This window comes from Podarcis gaigeae (assembly GCF_964106915.1).
Source record: "Podarcis gaigeae genome assembly, chromosome: Z".
Classification (NCBI taxonomy): Eukaryota; Metazoa; Chordata; class Lepidosauria; order Squamata; family Lacertidae; genus Podarcis; species Podarcis gaigeae.
This window is the reverse complement of record NC_139691.1, coordinates 6,929,552-6,947,532: the sequence shown is the minus strand read 5'-3', so window position 1 is coordinate 6,947,532 and position 17,981 is coordinate 6,929,552. Positions and strand designations below refer to the sequence as shown.

The following is a 17,981-nucleotide window of genomic DNA, read 5'->3' as shown; positions in this document are numbered from 1 at the left end:
AAAATCTTTCTTTTTTAAAGCAATTGCTCTAGTGCGAGTGTGTATGGTGTTTTGTTTTTAAAGATGACCTTCAGATGTTGTGGCATCCCTGCCAAGCTTGATAGCTCGCCATCCTTCCATTGCGGTCCATTCAAATCTCCTTCCATTGCGGTCCATTCAAATCTCCTTCCATTGCGGTCCATTCAAATCTCCTTCCATTGCGGTCCATTCAAATCTCCTTCCATTGCGGTCCATTCAAATCTCCTTCCATTGCGGTCCATTCAAATCTGACTGTCTGGACACCACAGCCTTTCACTCCAAGCTCCTTCAACAAACTTGGTTACCCCACACACTTTGATGGCCTCCACCATTGCTACTTTCCAGTCATTACCAACCCCTGACAAGATTTTAATGAGGCCAGAGGTCTCTGGATGAAATAAGAATGGGGTCCCAGGACTTTCAAAATGAAACCTAATGAAAAATATATGCTTGTTCTCCCATGAGCCATCTAATTTTCACATCTCACAAATTACCTCTGTTAATGCAAGCTGCACCCTGCTCCTGAATGACTTCAGACACTGAACTCTGGAGTCTTTGTCACATTATCTGGCACTGAGTAATTCCATACCAGTAGCCTGACATTTCCATTCAAGGGGGGAGGGAGGGGAAGAGAAAAGAGAGATATATAAATTGATTAAAATTCAACAGGCACAGAGTGTTCAGCTTTTAAAGGTCGGAGAATCCAGCAGATGATCAACTGTAAAATAATTCGACATTTACAGAGGTGAGGGTGGTGGAATGGGTGGAGAACAGGAGAATGTGTCCAGCTCTTTCACTGGCCAGATATTAACGACTGAACCAGAATTAAAGCCAATGTAATTATAGTCTAACTAACTGAGTTTCAACCCAGTTGGAGGGTTTTAGGTAATCTGCACTTCTTGGAGAGACATTACGGAAAGGTTCTGAACAAAGAGGTGAGAAGAGCTGTCCCTTCCTGGATTTTCCTGCTTCCCTTTGAGATACCTGGTTGTGAGAACAGGATGCTGGACTAGATGGGCCTTTGGTCCGATCCAGCAGGGCTCTTATGTTTGAAAGACATAGGCACATAGGAAGAGCCCTGCTGGATCAAACCAAAGGACTATGTAGTCCAGCATCCCGTTTCCCATAATGGTCAATCTCAGAGAAGCCCAAAATAAGGACATGAAGGGAACAGCCACCTCTTACTCATATTCCTCCAGTGAGTAGTATTGGAGCTATCTTATTGCTATCATGACATGGATTGTTTTAATCCCTTCTTTGCCTGAGATCCCACTGCCAATCACTGAGAAAGCCACTGCCAGTCAGAGAAGACAGTACTGAACTAGATAGTTTGTTTGACCTGCTATAAGGCAACTTCCTATATCTGAGGATAACCTTAGCGTGATGACCTCTCCTTTAGTGGACCCCATTCTCCTTTCCATATGGGAAACCATTGCATACAGAAGACCCCAGGTTCAATCCCCAGCACCAGGACTGGGAATGGACCCCATCTGAAACCACAGAGAGCTGCTGCCACTCGGTGTAGGCAACACTGAGCTAGATGGACCAACAGCCTGACATAGAAGAAGGCAGCTTCCGGTCTTTCTGTGATGTTTTGAAAAGCTCCTGTCCAAAACCCCGAAGAGCTGCTGCCAATCAGAGTAGACGGTACTGAACTAGGTGGGCCAGACATCCATCACAGTATAAGGCAGCTATGTTAATGCTTGCTTGTCAGGAAGAAAGCTGGGGAGTTATCAGGTGGTGTATGCTGCTATTTGCCCTAGCTACCTTTACTACTCACTTGCTCATCTCATCCCCTCTAGGGCAGAGAGAGTGTGGGGTAAACAAGCAGATTCCAACAGCAAACAGGAGGAGAAGCAGCTGACTTAGCAGGCTCTCAGATATGCCCCACCACCCTAGCCATGCTTGGTAAGTGCTCTATTATGTCAACTCCTGATGGCAGCCCTGGGGTTTACAGCTTATGTTTGATCCCAGCTAACTGACTTCCCAGACAACTGGTGTGCCTTTTGTGTGGAGCACCTGTGTTTACAAATATTTAAACTAGTTGTGAAGCACCAAGGGGTGTGTATGTCTCAAAACAAGGATTCTAACCACCAGTCAGACATACCAGTGCTCTGATACTTCAGCCAACCAGGCAGATTTGGCTCTGTGGATCAAGAGCACCTTCTAGGTTGATGTTGAAGTCCAAATGCTTGTTGGTTGACCCTACAGTCCAAACTGAGGCACACTGTGTAATATAAAACTGACACCCAAGTGTCCCACAGAGCCAGTGTGGTGTAGTGGTTAAGAGCGGCAGTCACATAATCTGGGGAACCGGGTTCGTGTCTCCGCTCCTCCACATGCAGCTGCTGGGTGACCTTGGGCCAGTCACACTTCTGTGAAGTCTCTCAGCCCCACTCACCTCACAGAGTGTTTGTTGTGGGGGAGGAAGGGAAAGGAGGTTGTTAGCCGCTTTGAGACTCCTGAAGGGGAGTAAAAGGCGGGATATCAAATCCAAACTCTTCTTCTTCTTCTTCTTCCAGAACATCACTCTCTTCAGGTGAAATTTGGCCACATACTGGCAAATTCAGGCTACACATTTAAAGTTTATCCATTGCTGTTGCACAATAAACTTGGCTCCCCAAAACTGGACTTGCGATAAACACAAATTAAAGAGAAATGTGCTGGAACATATAGGATAACAATTACTTGACACAACTTCATATAAACTCAGAAGGAATGCTCAATAATCAGCTGGCATCAGCTAACTTCCCCACAGAGTTTGTGAAAACAAATCAAGATGTAAGTTCAATAAACCCAAGTCATTCCTGCAGTCTGAATTCCTCATCTCATCAGGTGCCTCGTCTTGTTTACTTCTTGATTTGCCTTTCCCACAATAGCTTACTTTTGACTATATCAAAGGTAGCCAATATAGTGTCTTCCTGATGTTGATGGACCACAGCTTCCATCATGCCTGATGACTGGCCATGCTGCCTAGTGCTGATGGGAGTTGGAGGCCAATATCTAGAGGACACCATGTTGATCTCCAGCTATGTAAACTACCTTTGGCTCTGTGGAGCCTTGTTTGCAAACTGCAGCCTGATGGTTCCTCTTACTCCACAATTAGCAATACAGTTGTACCTTGGCTCCCAAACACCTTGGGAGTTGAATGTTTCAGCTCCAGAATGATAGAACCTGGGAGTGTGTGTTCTGGTTTTTGAATGTTCTTTTGGAAGCCGAACATCTGGCTGGGCTTTCACAGCCAACCAGAAGCCGCGCTTTGGAAGTCAAACATTTCGGAAGTAGAACCGACTTCCATAATGGATTCTGTTTGACCTCCGAGGTACAACTGTACTTAATGTATGGGAGGAGTGCAATGATAAATTAATGCATAAAACATTGATTTCCTTCATGTTAGTAGCTGCTTGGTTAGAAATTGCAAAAACCTGGAAGTTGGTGGTCAGCTTAACTTTTGAACAATGGTTCCACAGATTTTTGCATATTGCACTTGAAGAAAACATAAGTGTAGAATATAAAATTGGGCAAAGGGAAAGCAAAGCATTTTGGCTTTTGGGGAACCTGGTCCACTCATGGAATTTGTTACAGGATTCTCTCCTCACACCCCCCGCTTCTCTTCTCTTTTCTTTCTCTTTGTTGTTGTTTTGTTTTTTACTTTAGTTTGATTAGTTTTTTTATTATATTGTACAGTATGATGGAAAGTTTCAATTTTTTTATAGGAATACATTACAGGATATAGACTAGATCTTCATCTTCCATCTGCCTTCTTGAGACTGTTGAACCCCATCTGAAGTGGCTTATGTCCTCTGCCTTTGGGACTCTAATTTATTCTACTTTGGATATCCTCAAAAACTTTTCAACTGTTTGTTCTGTTGTTTCTCATCAAGTATATCTACATCTACATATAGCTATATCTCTCTGCAGCCTGTTCCAGAGGCCTTTTTTTAATGTCTGTATTTCTAGGCTGGCTTTTAGGGCAAACCACTCCACAAAATACATTGTAAAAAAACCAACCATTTGGATCGGCAGTCTAAAGCCATTCACAGGCCAGCTATGCATCAAGTAAAACAGCTTAAAACAGTTGCAGACAAGCATCTCTATGAATCTTTCAAGAAAAAGCAACCTAAAATAACTGTGTTTTAAAGGCCTGTTTAAAAGCCTGTGTTGACGACACCATAGATAAATAATTTGTAAGAGAGTTCCATTTATGTGAGGCTACCACTGAGCAGGCTCTGCTTTTTTGTGCCTGCCAATCTGATTTATCTTCCAGAGGGGGCTATGCACAAGGCCTCTATAACTTATCTCAGGGACTGGGCAGGAACATATGGTTGAAGTCTTTCCCCTGAACTGTGGGATGAAAGCAGTCAAAATGTTAGGTAAAGGGTTAATGCTTGCAAGGGCTATAGAACTCTGAGGCAGTTATGTCCGTTGGTATAGCAGTGGCAGTTATTAACAGTCTTATGTGTGAGAGCAGCAGGTATTTTCTGTTGTGTTGCTGTCTGCCTCAGTTAGTCAGCCTGCAACACTATTTGTCTTAGAGACAAGCTTATGTAAGATGTATCAGCAATGTAAATAACATCTGTCTTGTATATTTAATCTAACAAGTGCAAGTACACTGAGTAAAAGTTATATGTTATTTAAACTTTAAACAGAGAATGTCTTGCGTAGTTTTTATAGGAGGTAAAAGGGAACAAATTAAAGGGTCAAACAACCCAGGCTCTCTTCTGCATAACTCTGTAAATGGGAACTAAAGTTTAATTCCCACACAAACAACCTGACCCCATGCCATTTAACTGTAAAGTGAAGCACCAAATCTTCATGATTCATCCTTCAAAAGCATATCAGTCCTTTAAAAACAAACTTGGATTAGTCTAACCCAGGGTGGGGAAAATATAGCCCGAGGGCCATATTCCCTTCTGTGAAACTTTCCAGGAGGCCACAGGTCAGTGGTGGGTAGGAACAGAATCTAAAGTATGTGAAGAGACAGATGTAGATTTCACTTTTGTACAACAGGCTGGTTTCTAGACACACTTGCTTCCTACAGCGAGGCAAGAAGCATGATCAGAGTTCAAGGGCACATCCCAACCAGGCAAAAGCACTCAAGGAGGGTAGAAGTCAGGTCTGGCAAGAGATTTGGCCTGGGGAGAGTTCTGAGAGCCAGCTGGAGAGGACTGGATGGTCTGCATTTGGCCCCTGGACCTGAGCTTTCCCAATGTTTCTTCTCTTGTTTCCAGTTCTCCCTTCAGGTGGGACCATTTCAGCATGGGCAAAAGTTGTCCACTCCAGGTGGCTCTAAACACAACACCAGTCTCAGAGAATTTTCTGTTGATTCAGAGTCCAGGATAAGCTTTGTGTCCCCCTCACTGTGAATTCTCTTCGTAGATGTCAAGAACTCAGCATTCAATCAGGGATGCTTGGAGTGACTGTTTCGGAGAGGCTCAGGAATGTGCCAGCTTTGAGGGGGGAAAGGAAGGGGGGAGAGAGAGAGAGAGCAATCAGTGCAAAAGGCTTCAAGAGGATATACTGGGGCTTTTTTGGGCTGGGGGTTTCTTCCTAGTGAAGAGACAGCTAATTTTGTGTGCTGTAGTTGTCATGGCAGCAGAACAAGAGGCTCACAAATTGATCTCAGGACTCCTGGAATTGATGGGCTGTCCTGGGGTGACAAGGAATAGAAGAAGCACCTGCCGGATCAAGCCAATGGCCCACCCCGTCCAGCATCCAGTTGCCTACAGGAAACCCAAAAGCAGGACCTCAGCGCAACAGCACTCTCCCCTCCTGTGGCTTCCAGAAACTGCTATTCAGAAGCAAACATCCTCTAACCATTGAGCTAGAGGATAGCCATCCTAGCTAGTAGCCACCAATAACCATATCCTCCATCCATTTGTCTAATCCTCTTTTAAAGGCACCCTAATTGGGGGGACGCGGGTGGTGCTGTGGGTTAAACCACAGAGCCTAGGACTTGCTGATCTGAAGGTCGGTGGTTCGAATCCCCGCAACGGGGTGAGCTCCCGTTGCTCGGTCCCTGCTCCTGCCAACCTAACAGTTCGAAAGCACATCAAAGTGCAAGTAGATAATTAGGTACCGCTCCGGCGGGAAGGTAAACGGCGTTTCCATGTGCTGCTCTGGGTCGCCAGAAGTGGCTTAGTCATGCTGGCCACATGACCCGGAAGCTGTACGCCGGCTCCCTCGGCCAATAAAGCGAGATGAGCGCTGCAACCCCAGAGTCGGTCACGACTGGACCTGGGGTCCCTTTACCTTTAGTTGGTGGACATCACTGCCTCATGTGGGAGCAAATTCTATAGTTTAACTATGTGCTGTGTGAATTAGCCATTTCTTTTGCCAGTGGCAGAAACACTTGCATTGCATACAAAAGGTCCCAGGTGTGATCCCTGGCATTTCTAGGCAAGGCTGGAAATGTCTCCTGCCTGAAACTCTGGAGGGCTGCTACCAATCAGTGTAGACAGTACAGAGCTAGGTGGACCAGTGGGCTGGTGTATAAGGCAACTTTCTATGTTCCAAAGGTCATGGTTTGGAATATACACACATACATATACATATGAGTGTGTCAAAACAAAAAAAATTCATTCCAGTAGCACCTTAAAGACCAACTAAGTCAGTTCTTGGTATGAGCTTTCGTGTGCATGCACACTTCTTCAGTTTTGACTATGGCAGACCAACACGGCTACCTATCTGTAACTGGAAATATGAGTGTGTGTGTGTGTGTGTGTGTGCGTGCGTGCGTGCACGTATACTCACACATAAATACATATAGGTATTTGTGTTTGTTTTCATCTTGATATTTTATTGATTTTAAGGTAGTAATCTTAATTATAGTTTGCTGTTTTCTCTGATACTGTCCGATACTGTCTTTTTTCTTGATTAGTGTTCAATTCTACGTATGTTCAATCCACACTATGTATGTTGTTAGGAGTGATGCAAAATTAAAGATATACTTCAGTCTGGGAAGAACAGCAAATTAAGCGATGTGTCTGGTGTTTGTTGACTTTAAAAATGATCTTTATAAAGGAAAGGAAGGATTAAACAATTTCTTAGGTAGTTATATTCATATATTTATCTATTCACATGATAGTTGTTGAACTTGATTTGGGTGTGTGTGTGTGTGTGTGTGTGTGTGTGTGTGTATTCCTGAACTTCCAGGTACAGAGCACAGCTCACTCATTTAAGATAGGAGTCACCAAGCTATGTGGGACTTCAGGTAAATTAGGCATGTTGAGAAAGTGCCATGCTCTTTGTAAGTGGGCAACTTACAAAGAGTTGCTCACAGAAGTACAACAACAATTGGAATCGAAAAGTTCTGAAGATATGACAGTTAGTTACAGATTGGTTGCAATACCATCAAGTAAATGATGTGTTTAAAATAGACAAGAAAAATGGATTTAGAAGAGAAATTTCAAGGTTTGAAAAGGAATTGTTGGAAAATAATGTGAAGTCACTTTCTAAAATGTATAAATTGTTGCTAGAGTGGCATACTAAGGATGAAGAAGTTAAATCGTTAATGATAAAATGGGCACAAGATATTGTGCACAATATCCAATTTTCATCTTGGGGAAAATTATGGCGGGAAGACTTAAAATTCACAGTGTGCTGTGCGTTGAAGGAAAACTACATGACAATGATGTATCACAGTGGTATTGAACAGCTGTAAAATTAGCTAAAATGTATAGAACTGCTTGCAATGTTTGCTAGAAATGTAGGGAGAAGGAAGGCACGTTCTTCAGAATACTTAAGCATTCTGGGAAATGATTTAGAATGAGTTGAAGAAAATGTTTAAAATAACATTTGTGAAAAAAACAGAGGCTTTTTTTGTTAGGCATTTTAGGTACAGAGATTCTGAGGGAGCAGAAACGACTATTCATGTACGCGATGACAGCACTGAGGATACTACTGGCCCAGAGATGGAAAGAAGACAAAGTTCCAACCAGAGAGGAATGGCTGATGAAGATGATGGACTATGCCGAAATGGTGAAATTGATTGGGAAAATCAGAAACCAGGAAGAGAAGAATTTTAAGAAGGAATGGGAAAAATTCATAATGTACTAAAGAGAACACTGTAAACAACTGAAAACTTTGGCAGCATTCGAGTAATGCTCGTAATGTATGAAAAACTATGGAAAAATGGATTACTGTTCTTTTAACAAGTTAGAGAAAATAAGATAAGCAGATGAAAAGAAAGATTGATAATGGTAACCATGGAAGGGCGGAGGGAAGGCAAGGGATTTAAAGAATCCTAAATGAGGAGGTGAATGATTTGTTTGAGTTTAAATTTATTATGTAGAATTTAATAAAAAATTATTTATTTTTAAAAGAGAAAGTGCCATGGGCACCAATCACAAAATGACTACTAAGGTATGTGTAAAGGTAAAGGGACCCCTGACCATTAGGTCCAGTCGTGACCAACTCTGGGGTTGTTGTGCTCATCTGGCTTTATTGGCCGAGGGAGCCGGCGTACAGCTTCCGGGTCATGTGGCCAGCATGACTAAGCCGCTTCTGGCAAACCAGAGCAGCGCATGGAAAAGCCGTTTACCTTCCCACCGGAGTGGTACCTATTTATCTACTTGCACTTTGATGTGCTTTCGAACTGTTAGGTTGGCAGGAGCTGGGACCGAGCGACAGGAGCTCACCCTGTCGTGGGGATTCGAACCGCCAACCTTCTGATCGTCAAGCCCTAGGCTAAATGACTGCCATGGGTGTGGCACCTCAGGCCCTTCTTTGTGTGCTCCCTCCACAAGAGGTCCAGGTGTGGCAACATGAGACTCCCCATGAGACTCAGTGGTGACTCCCCATTTATGAAATGTTCTCCCCAAGGAGACCCTCCTGGTGCCTTTATTACATATCTTTAGGTGCCAGGTAAAGTGGTTTCTCTGTAATTAGGCCTTTGACTGACTAAACAATTTATGGGCTTTTAAATGTGTTTGAGGGAGGGCAGTTATTGGTCTCATTTGATATTTTTATGTCATAAACTGTCCTGTGATCTTCATATTAAGGTTGTTTTTATAAAACATAATCACAGTGGTACATCAGGTTAGATACGCTTCAGGTTACAGACTCCACTAACCCAGAAATATTACCTCTGGTTAAGAACTTTGCTTCAGGATCAGAACAGAAATCGTGCAGCAGTGGTGCAGCAGCAGCATTAGCTAAAGTTGTGCTTCAGGTTAAGAACAGTTTCAAGTTAAGAACAGACCTCCAGAGCAAATTACGTTCTTAACCTGAGGTACCACTGTATACGTAACAATACATAATTATAAAACAAACAAATAATAAGAACAACAAGAACACAATATGGCTGTCTTGCATGTGCCATAATACAAAATGACTGCCTTGGATTGTGGAGTAAAACAAAATGGCTGTCATTTTGTTTTACTCCACATTTTGTTTTACTCATATATAAAAGGTTAGAAAGAACCAAAAATGGTGTAGATATGCCACCCCAAGTAATTTTGATATTTGAGGGGTTATATAATAAGACCTTTTGCTTGTGCCATAGGAGGTACTGGCAGGTGGACCGTTACCCACAAATGTAATGTTGACAACCCCCTCAGATAGCCAGCCTTCTAAGGTCTACCTGCCATTTCTCTCTCGTGAGAGTGTTTTTGTGCTGCCTCGTGCAATGGGCTGACATTTAAGTTTTAGAGCAGAGGCTGGAAATAATGGCTTTTTTGCTGAGCTCCTTGCTAATCACAAACTGCTTTCGCATATTGAAAATGAGTTCTGCTCAGGACTATTGATTTTTTTGCTCTTTGCTGTTCTTTATTTCATGCTCTGCGTCAAGATGCTTAACCTTACAGGGCTGGGATATGCCGCAACTCAGTTGTCACAACTTATGCAGCCCTTTCCACTCCTAAGTGTGAGAATTAATGATGCAGCAAAGACAGTAAGGTGGAGAAGGGGCATCTTAAGATTCAGGGGTGCTCAAAGGAGTAGAAATGGTGGCTAGATTTTATCACATGCTATTGTCAAACCTTTAGAGCCAGCTTGGTGTAATGGAAAAGCGGAGAATCCTTTTCAGCCTGAGGGCCACATTCTCTGCTGGGAAACCTTCCAATAGCCAGTGTTGAGTGGGACCAGAGGCAAAACTGGGTGAAACAAAGAATGTAAATTTTACCTTTGTGCAGTAGACTGTATTGTACACCCACTTCAAAGAAGGTGTGAAACAGGGCCAGTGAAAGGTATGGTTTGGGGAGGGTTTTGAGGGCCAGACAGAGAGGTCCTGTGGGTCACATTTTGCCCTTGGGTCTGAGGTGCCCCATCCCTGCCCCTTTGTGTAAAGATGCAAGGAAGGTATTGAACCTGGGAAGTTTTCTGTATGCTGCAAATCATCTGCTTTGTCACTGAAATATGCTGCCAGGAGCTGCTGCCTCACAATGGCTATGCAATGTTGGAAGCTGTAATGTTGCACTCTCAGCAAGGGCAATTGCACTTTACCCTATATACAGCTCGCAATAGCTCATATGTCTGGGCGATTACCAAGGTAATGTTGAACAGCAAATGCAGCTGCCTATTTTCCATCTCCCTCTTTCTTGCTAGCGTTTGATGTTCAAGGATTACAAACAATTTTCAAATCAAACATGTGTTAAATGTCACCTTTCAGCTACATTCGCTTGCTAAAAAGAACCTTAAGATATCAATTCCTTTCCCCACCCCCAGAGTATTTTTTTTTAAAAAAAGAACAAAGAGATTTGGAACAGCACACATTGTGTAGGAAATTTGAGTTCCTCATACGTATTGTAGGGCAATTTCCTTTTTTAAAAAATCATTAACAAATCAAATGCTATTACCATGGCTTTCATCATTTGGGGCTTGTCAGTTTTCTACTTTCTCTGGAGTTCCACGTAAGGTGGATGCAAATACACATGCTGGAGTGGCTGCTGCTGTTCCTATTCTCAAAAAGGGTTGGTGGTGGGTAGGTGAGCAAGCTTTTGGAATTTCAAAACCATCCATTCAAATAATGGGGAACCTAAAAAAAATATAAATGTTTGATGCCTTTTAAACAGATTGGCTGTGAGGAACCTCTTTTTTTTTTTGCTTTTTGTTTTGTCACTGCCTGCTTTCTCTTAAACAGTTGAGGGTTGAATACCAGTTGTGGTTGGCACCAGAGGCAAAAATGGACAGAAACATTGCCTTTTCCCTCTTTCTTCCACCCCTTCTCTCCCTCTCTCTGAATTCCCTGTTTTTCTCCCTCTTTTTCCTTCTCTCCTCTGCCAGTCTTTCTCTCCTCTCTTATTTCTGCTACCCACTTCCCTTCCCTTTTGACACCATCTTCCAGTTGCTGTGCGACTTGGGGCAGCCCTGAACAGATGCTGGTTTGACAACATCTGCATTCATCACCCATGGGAGAGCTAAAAACTATGGCAAGTCGTCTGTCTAACTGGTTTGGGGGCTTGCCCCTAGTTATGGTGCAAGTCAAATAAATGGGCCTCCCTTGTTCTCTTAGATTCAGGCAGGTGGTATGGGCAGCTCAGAAGGGCCTTCACGCAAACATGTCCGTGCAATGGCAGAGGTGTGGTTGGAAAGCTGAAAGCCCACTGCTGCTACATGGGAGATGAATGGAAGAAAAGGAAACACAAATGCCCCCCTCTCCCACTGCTAGGAGCAGTTAGGAGCTAGGTGAAGTCATAGATCTAAAAATAGTGTACACATGCACATACTGGTCAGGTTCTGTTTTGACTTGAAATAGTTTTAGGAGGCTTCTCAGAGTCCAGTTCAGGCAGAGTCAATATGCAAGGTTCAGTCAAGTCCTAAGGTCAGGAATATCTCAGTTAACATAGTCAGATGGCCCACGGGTCAAGAAAGCCAAGAGTCCAAGGTCATGGGAAGTAAGACAGGAATGATGAACGTTGTTTCCAGGAACTGACTGAGGCTGGAACCCTGCTTAAGAAAGCTGGAGCCAGCTGGTTCTCATTAGGAGCAAGAAGACTGATCGGTAGCAGGTGGAGTCACTTTGTCTTTTGCCCCTTCAGGCTGTTGCTCAGTGGGTAAAGCCAATTCCTGGCCCATGATAGGATGCAACACTGGATGAGACAAAAGAAGGTAAGTTTGGGCAGAATTGTGATGAGCGAAAGAGTAACAAAGATGTATTCCCCCACATGTACTTTGTTTTTGTCAAATCGTTTTTATTAATTTTTCAAATTTTACCAAATCAGCCACAAATTAGGAACAATTTAATACAATTTCCCCCTTCATGGATCACTGCCTTGCCGTGGCGAAGGGGCTTGAATAACTCCGAGAAGCTATGAGCTATGCCGTGCAGGGCCACCCAAGATGGACAGGTCATAGTGGAGAGTTTTGACCAAACACGATCCACCTGGAGCAGGAATACTTTGGCCACCTCATGAGAAGAGAAGACTCCCTGGAAAAGACCCTGTTGCTGGGAAAGATGGAGGGCACAAGGAGAAGGGGACGACAGAGGACGAGATGGTCGGACAGTGCTCTCAAAGCTACAAACATGAGTCTGACCAAACTGTGGGAGGCAGTGGAAGACAGGAGTGCCTGGCATGCTCTGGTCCATGGGGTCACGAAGAGTCGGACATGACTAAACGACTAAACAACAACAATACAATTTCTCCAAAAAATGGTTTGCTGCACTCCATTCTTGATGTGTCCAAAGTTTCCTCTTGTTGCTGCTTACAGTTCAAATGTTTACTTCAAGTTTTCTGTCAAACCTGCCAATGAATGTAGTTGTTTGCAATAATTTTCAAATAAATTATAAACTTTCCCTATTCTTTATTAAAATTTGCCTCTTCCTGGTTTCTAATTCTTCCTGTAAGTTTTGCCTTTTCAGCATAGTTCATCAATTTTATCTCTTTCCATCTTTGGTCTAACCGAATCCAGGCAGCCTCTGAGGAATCACTCCTTGCAAGTCACCTGGTTGTGGAAGCAGCTGGGTCAGAAGGTGTCAGGGTGGCAGCCCTTGTTAGGGGATGCTCTGCAATGTGTCACTCTGGCTGAAAGCAGGAGAGACAGAAGTCCCAGAGCTGAGCATCAGCTTGCAGCACCACAGCAGCTGGCAGCAAGCTCAAGTGGAATCCAGAAGGGTGGGCAAAAGAAATGAGAGAATGGAAGGTCAATTGAGAAAGGCAGGAGTTTGAGTTGGAAGCTCAGTGATGAGCCAGTAAAATATGCCTACTACTGATGTAAGGAGATCCCTGATGGCCTAGGCACCTCAGGAGTTGTGAGGAGGTCACCCAGTTGCAGGAACAGGGCTGATGGGAATTGCTTCAAAAATAAAAAAAATGTCGAAGATTGTGCTGCTGTATTCAGACTGTTTGAGTTTTATGTTAACCGCTTTGAGCACAGATTTGTGGAAACTGTATTTGTGGAAATTGCAATCCATAAATAAACTACAGTGGTACCTTGGGTTAAGAACTTAATTCGTTTTGGAGGTCTGTTCTTAACCTGAAACTGTTCTTAACCTGAGGTACCACTTTAGGTAATGGGGCCTCCCACTGCTGCTACGCCGCCGCCACATGATTTCTGTTCTCATCTTGAAGCAAAGTTCTTAACCCAAGGTACTGTTTCTGGGTTAGTGGAGTCTGTAACCTGAAGCGTCTGTAACCCAAGGTACCATTGTAACTTTGACTAACAAGGTTGTTGAAATTTGAGCAGGCTTTCAGCATTCAGTACTAGGTGGAAACAGCCATGCTTGTGCCCATACTGAGAGACAGAAGCTATGGAAACCCAAGTTTCCCCAGGTGAGATATTGAAAGGCATGGCAGAGTGAAGCAGAAAGTTGCCGACACCTCTAAATCTCCTTCCTCTTCTAGCTGAGAAGCACAGGCCACAAATCTATGGACTGGGGCATTTCTGCATCAGAGACACACATTATACACCTCTCATGTCCACTCTCCTCCTTCTTTCCTTGACTGATCACCTTTAAATCAATGAGTCATACTGGCAGTGTCATTACCCTCAGTGCTAATGATAAAATAATGACTCACTGCCTCATATTTGCCACCTGGATTGCCTGATGTGCAGATGGCTCTTTTAATATGCAGGCAACTGAAGCTCCAGAGATTTAGTTCCCTGAATAAGAGAGTTGCAGAAAAAAGGTTTCCTGTGTTCTCTTCTCCTGTCCACTCTGTGCTGCCTTTAGGAAACCAAAGAAGGGCATTGTGAGGATTGCCAGATTTCCAGGTAGGGCTAAATATTTGGGAGTTTTAGCTTCGTTTTCAAGGCCTACAAGGGAAGTTCAACTGATTTAGTTAAACTATGTGGTTTAGTTAAACTTCCACAAGATGTATTGATCACCAGCCTGGCTAGTTTTTAAGGTCAATTAGATAAATTCATTGAGGATAAAGGTATCAATGGTTATTAGCCATTATGCTTCAACCTTGTTTGTGGGCTTCCCATTGGGGCATCTGGTTAGCCAATCTGAGAATAGGATGTTGCATCAGATGGGCCTTTGGCCTGGTCCAGCAGGGCACCTCTTATGTTCTAAGGAAGAAGAAGAAGTTTGGATTTGATATCCCGCTTTATCACTACCCGAAGGAGTCTCCAAGCGGCTAACATTCTCCTTTCCCTTCCTCCCCCACAACAAACAATCTGTGAGGTGAGTGGGGCTGAGAGACTTCAAAGAAGTGTGACTGGTGCAAGGTCACCCAGCAGCTGCATGTGGAGGAGCGGAGACGCGAACCCGGTTCACCAGATTACAAGTCAACCGCTCTTAACCACTGCACCACACTGGCTCTCTAGAGATTCCACCTCAGGATTAAAAGTGTTCCCCATAAGACTTGCTTTTATAGTTTTCCTTAAAAACATATTTTGTTTTTCAAGGAAAAAACAAATCAGCAGCAGCCAGTATTTCTTGTAAATTTCAACTGTTGGAAAATCAGAGATCAGCAAATATCACAATTCCAAAGCAGTTTATTTGGGTTTCTCTTCCCCCTGCCTTCTCCCTTTTAATATTGCAAGAAAAATACTGAACTCAGATGCAACAATCTTCTATGCATTGTTTTTGCTGACTCTACATATGTAATAAATAGAAATCATTTCCCCAGAAAGTCAGCCAGAAATAATAAATTGCATGCCCCTGTAATGTGGACTGAAATCCTGTCCATACCCATTTATCTCTCCAAACCAGTGTTTTTGAGTTGCAGAAAATTCAAGTGTATTCTGCAACATGTCATTGATGCAACAGTAGTACACTATAGGTGGATTTATACCGTGGCATTCATACATCATTCTGCTTTATTAGGTCTCATCCACACTATACATTTAAAGAAGTATCATGTCACTTTAAACAGTCATGACTTCCCCCAAAGAATCCTGGGAGCTGTCATTTGTTATGGGTGCTGAGAGCTGCTAGGAGACACTTATTCCTCTCAGAGAGCTACGGTTTCCAGAGTTCCCTGGAAAGAGGGATTGATGTCTAACTGCTTTGGGAATTATATGACTTTGAGGGGAATAGGAGGTCTACTAACAGCTCTCAGTACCCTTAATAAACCACAGTTCCCAGAATCCTTTGGAGGAAGCTAGGGAGAAGTGTGAATTTTGAAGGATAACTCTGTATCCCCCACCCCCACTGCTAAAAGTGCAGATTAGGTAGGGTTTCCCTTTAAATGTGAAATGAATTAAAGCTCCACCATTGGCTCCTACCTCCTGCCATCAGTGTAAAAAGCCCACATGGCCTCTACAATATCTCTTCTCCCTTCTGCTCTCTGTAGATCCCCTGCACTGCTTCAAGACTCTTCCCAACTCTCAACAAACCAGAAGTTTCCAGAAGAGGGCAACAAAGATGGAGAAGAAGAACCTGTGATTTCCTGGTTACTAATGGACACTTCTAGAACATGCTCACCAAGCCCAATGTTTATGCGTCATTCATCGTCTGTGGATTGTTAGCATCAGAAAAGTATAACATAAATAAGAACAGTTATTTTTACATTCAGAGGCATTTACCTGTTCATAATTAACATCTTCCTAAAATAAATACATAATTAGATGTCTCATGTAAAAAAGAAGACAGAGTTACAGATGAGTTTATGTAGGTTATATGAAGGTTGATTATAATGGAAAATTAATTACAAGCATCTTGGACTAAGTGACTGGCATACTATTTTGTTTTGCAATAATTAAGGGTGTTAATAGTAAACAATGAACAAGGAGATATCAAAAGGTTTAAAAGGAACAAAATTATTTAGGGTCTTAATTAGGAAATAAAAAGGAAAAAAGCCACAGCTTATTTGTTGAAACATTAAAACTTAATATTACTTTATACATGTGTGGGTGTCAGCAAGCAGAATAAGAACACAATAGTCAGAGTTAGGCACTTTTTGATTATAGATTTTTCTATATCTGGTCTTTATAGAGCATTCATTTGTATTTGTGGAGAATGTTACGGCAATGAGCATTAATCATGAATTCATCCTGATTTGCTTGTGGGGTGTTTATGTGGCTTCCCATTAATTGTTCATTCATCTCACACTTTTCAGTGGATCTCTCAACTGGTTTCCCAATCTATATTGCCACATTGCAAAATATGACTGTTACCTTGAGGAGATTAGGTGGTGCACAGAAGTCTACTCCTCTCATGCTGAGTAATGCCTAGACATCCTGTGGGCTTGGCCCTTTGAATGGTTAATTCCAGTGCTTTTTTCTGGGGGGTACGCAGGGGTACGCATACCCCTAAACATTTTGTGAATCTAAGTTTGGCCTCATTGAGGGGCAGTACTTCAATATGAGTAGGAAAATGAGAGTATCCCTATTTTTATTTTAAAAAAACACTGGTTAATTCTGTTCATTTCATAATTTATTAGTTTCTCATATGTTGAGATGCAACTGTGTGAGAATTTTTACGTTTAAGATAAGACTGTCACCTGAAGTAGGGAGAATAGGCTAGGCTAGACTATCTGTGTTGGTCTTTCAATCCAGGGCGTGGGTTGATGTTGGTTTATGTAACCCCAACAATGCAAAATAGTATTTTATTTTGGCAGGAACACATGTCTCATATAAATGCGCAGCCCCAAGGGTATATAAGCCACAAAAGGTAAAAGGTAAAGGTAAAGGACCCCTGGATGGTTAAGTCCAGTCAAATGTGACTATGGGATGAAGGGCTCATCTTGCTTCAGGCAAACCCATTTTTTAAAAAGCACAGACTTTTTGCTCTTTGGAAAGAGATGGGGAAATTTACTGGAAAGTGTAAGATGAACAAATTACTAACAGTGAGATATGTAAACACCCTGCAAACAGTGTTCAATATGTGACAGATGAATTGAGGATTAAATCTGTAGATTTAGATCTAAACTGCTTATCTCACATGTATGTGAGAAATACAAAAGTAATCTGGCTGTGAAGGCTTTTTAGCAGAGTAAAACACTTACAAGTTTTGCAGTTTATTAAAGCTTAGGAATTAGGCAATTACATTTCATTTGTGGTCTGCTGACCTTCCATCTCCCGATGCAGAGAATAAATGACCTGTTTTTAGTAAGATAAGCAGAAAAAACATTTACCTACATTTCAATGCAAGCAACATATACAGCAAAGCGGTATGCAGAAAAATTCTTCTAAGTTATGGTAAAAGAGAAGTTGGTTGTCTTAGCTAACATGGCTGAAAGCAGGAGCTTTAGCCATGCAAATCTGGTCAGCTTGGAGGCATGGCGGAAAGAGAGTCTCCTCATGGGCAGAAGGAAATATAAAGGATTTTCTCCTTTGTTACAGAGTTCTCACTCAGAGGAGGCCAAGGAAGTGACTACACACAGAGAGTCCTTTCTAGGAAGTTCAAGAACACCGTGTACTAGTCCTGTGCATGTCTAGCAAAACATGCATTTGTGATTTTTGGCTGTAAGCTTTATACAAGCAAATCAGGATGAATGCTCAATATAAAGGAAATCTGAAGGGCCCCTTTGACTTTGTCTTATATATCTCTCTCTCTCTCCCCCCCCCCCCCGGGTTCTGCAGAAAAAAGAAAGGACAAGGAAAATGAGCAAATCCAGGTATGAATTCTTCACAAT

General features: G+C 42.6%; 2 long non-coding RNA genes across 2 annotated transcripts; one reads left to right on the top strand and one right to left on the bottom strand.

Moving 5' to 3' along the window:
- Positions 1 to 246: 246 nt before the first annotated feature.
- Positions 247 to 11,547, bottom strand: LOC310836550. Its single transcript, XR_014560135.1, has 3 exons — positions 9,999 to 11,547; positions 3,746 to 5,468; positions 247 to 614 (listed from the first exon to the last, which is right to left on the bottom strand). It is a non-coding gene; the product is annotated as an uncharacterized lncRNA (long non-coding RNA).
- Positions 11,548 to 11,896: 349 nt separating this feature from the next.
- Positions 11,897 to 16,208, top strand: LOC310836558. Its single transcript, XR_014560145.1, has 3 exons — positions 11,897 to 12,066; positions 12,818 to 12,928; positions 15,699 to 16,208. It is a non-coding gene; the product is annotated as an uncharacterized lncRNA (long non-coding RNA).
- Positions 16,209 to 17,981: the final 1,773 nt, after the last annotated feature.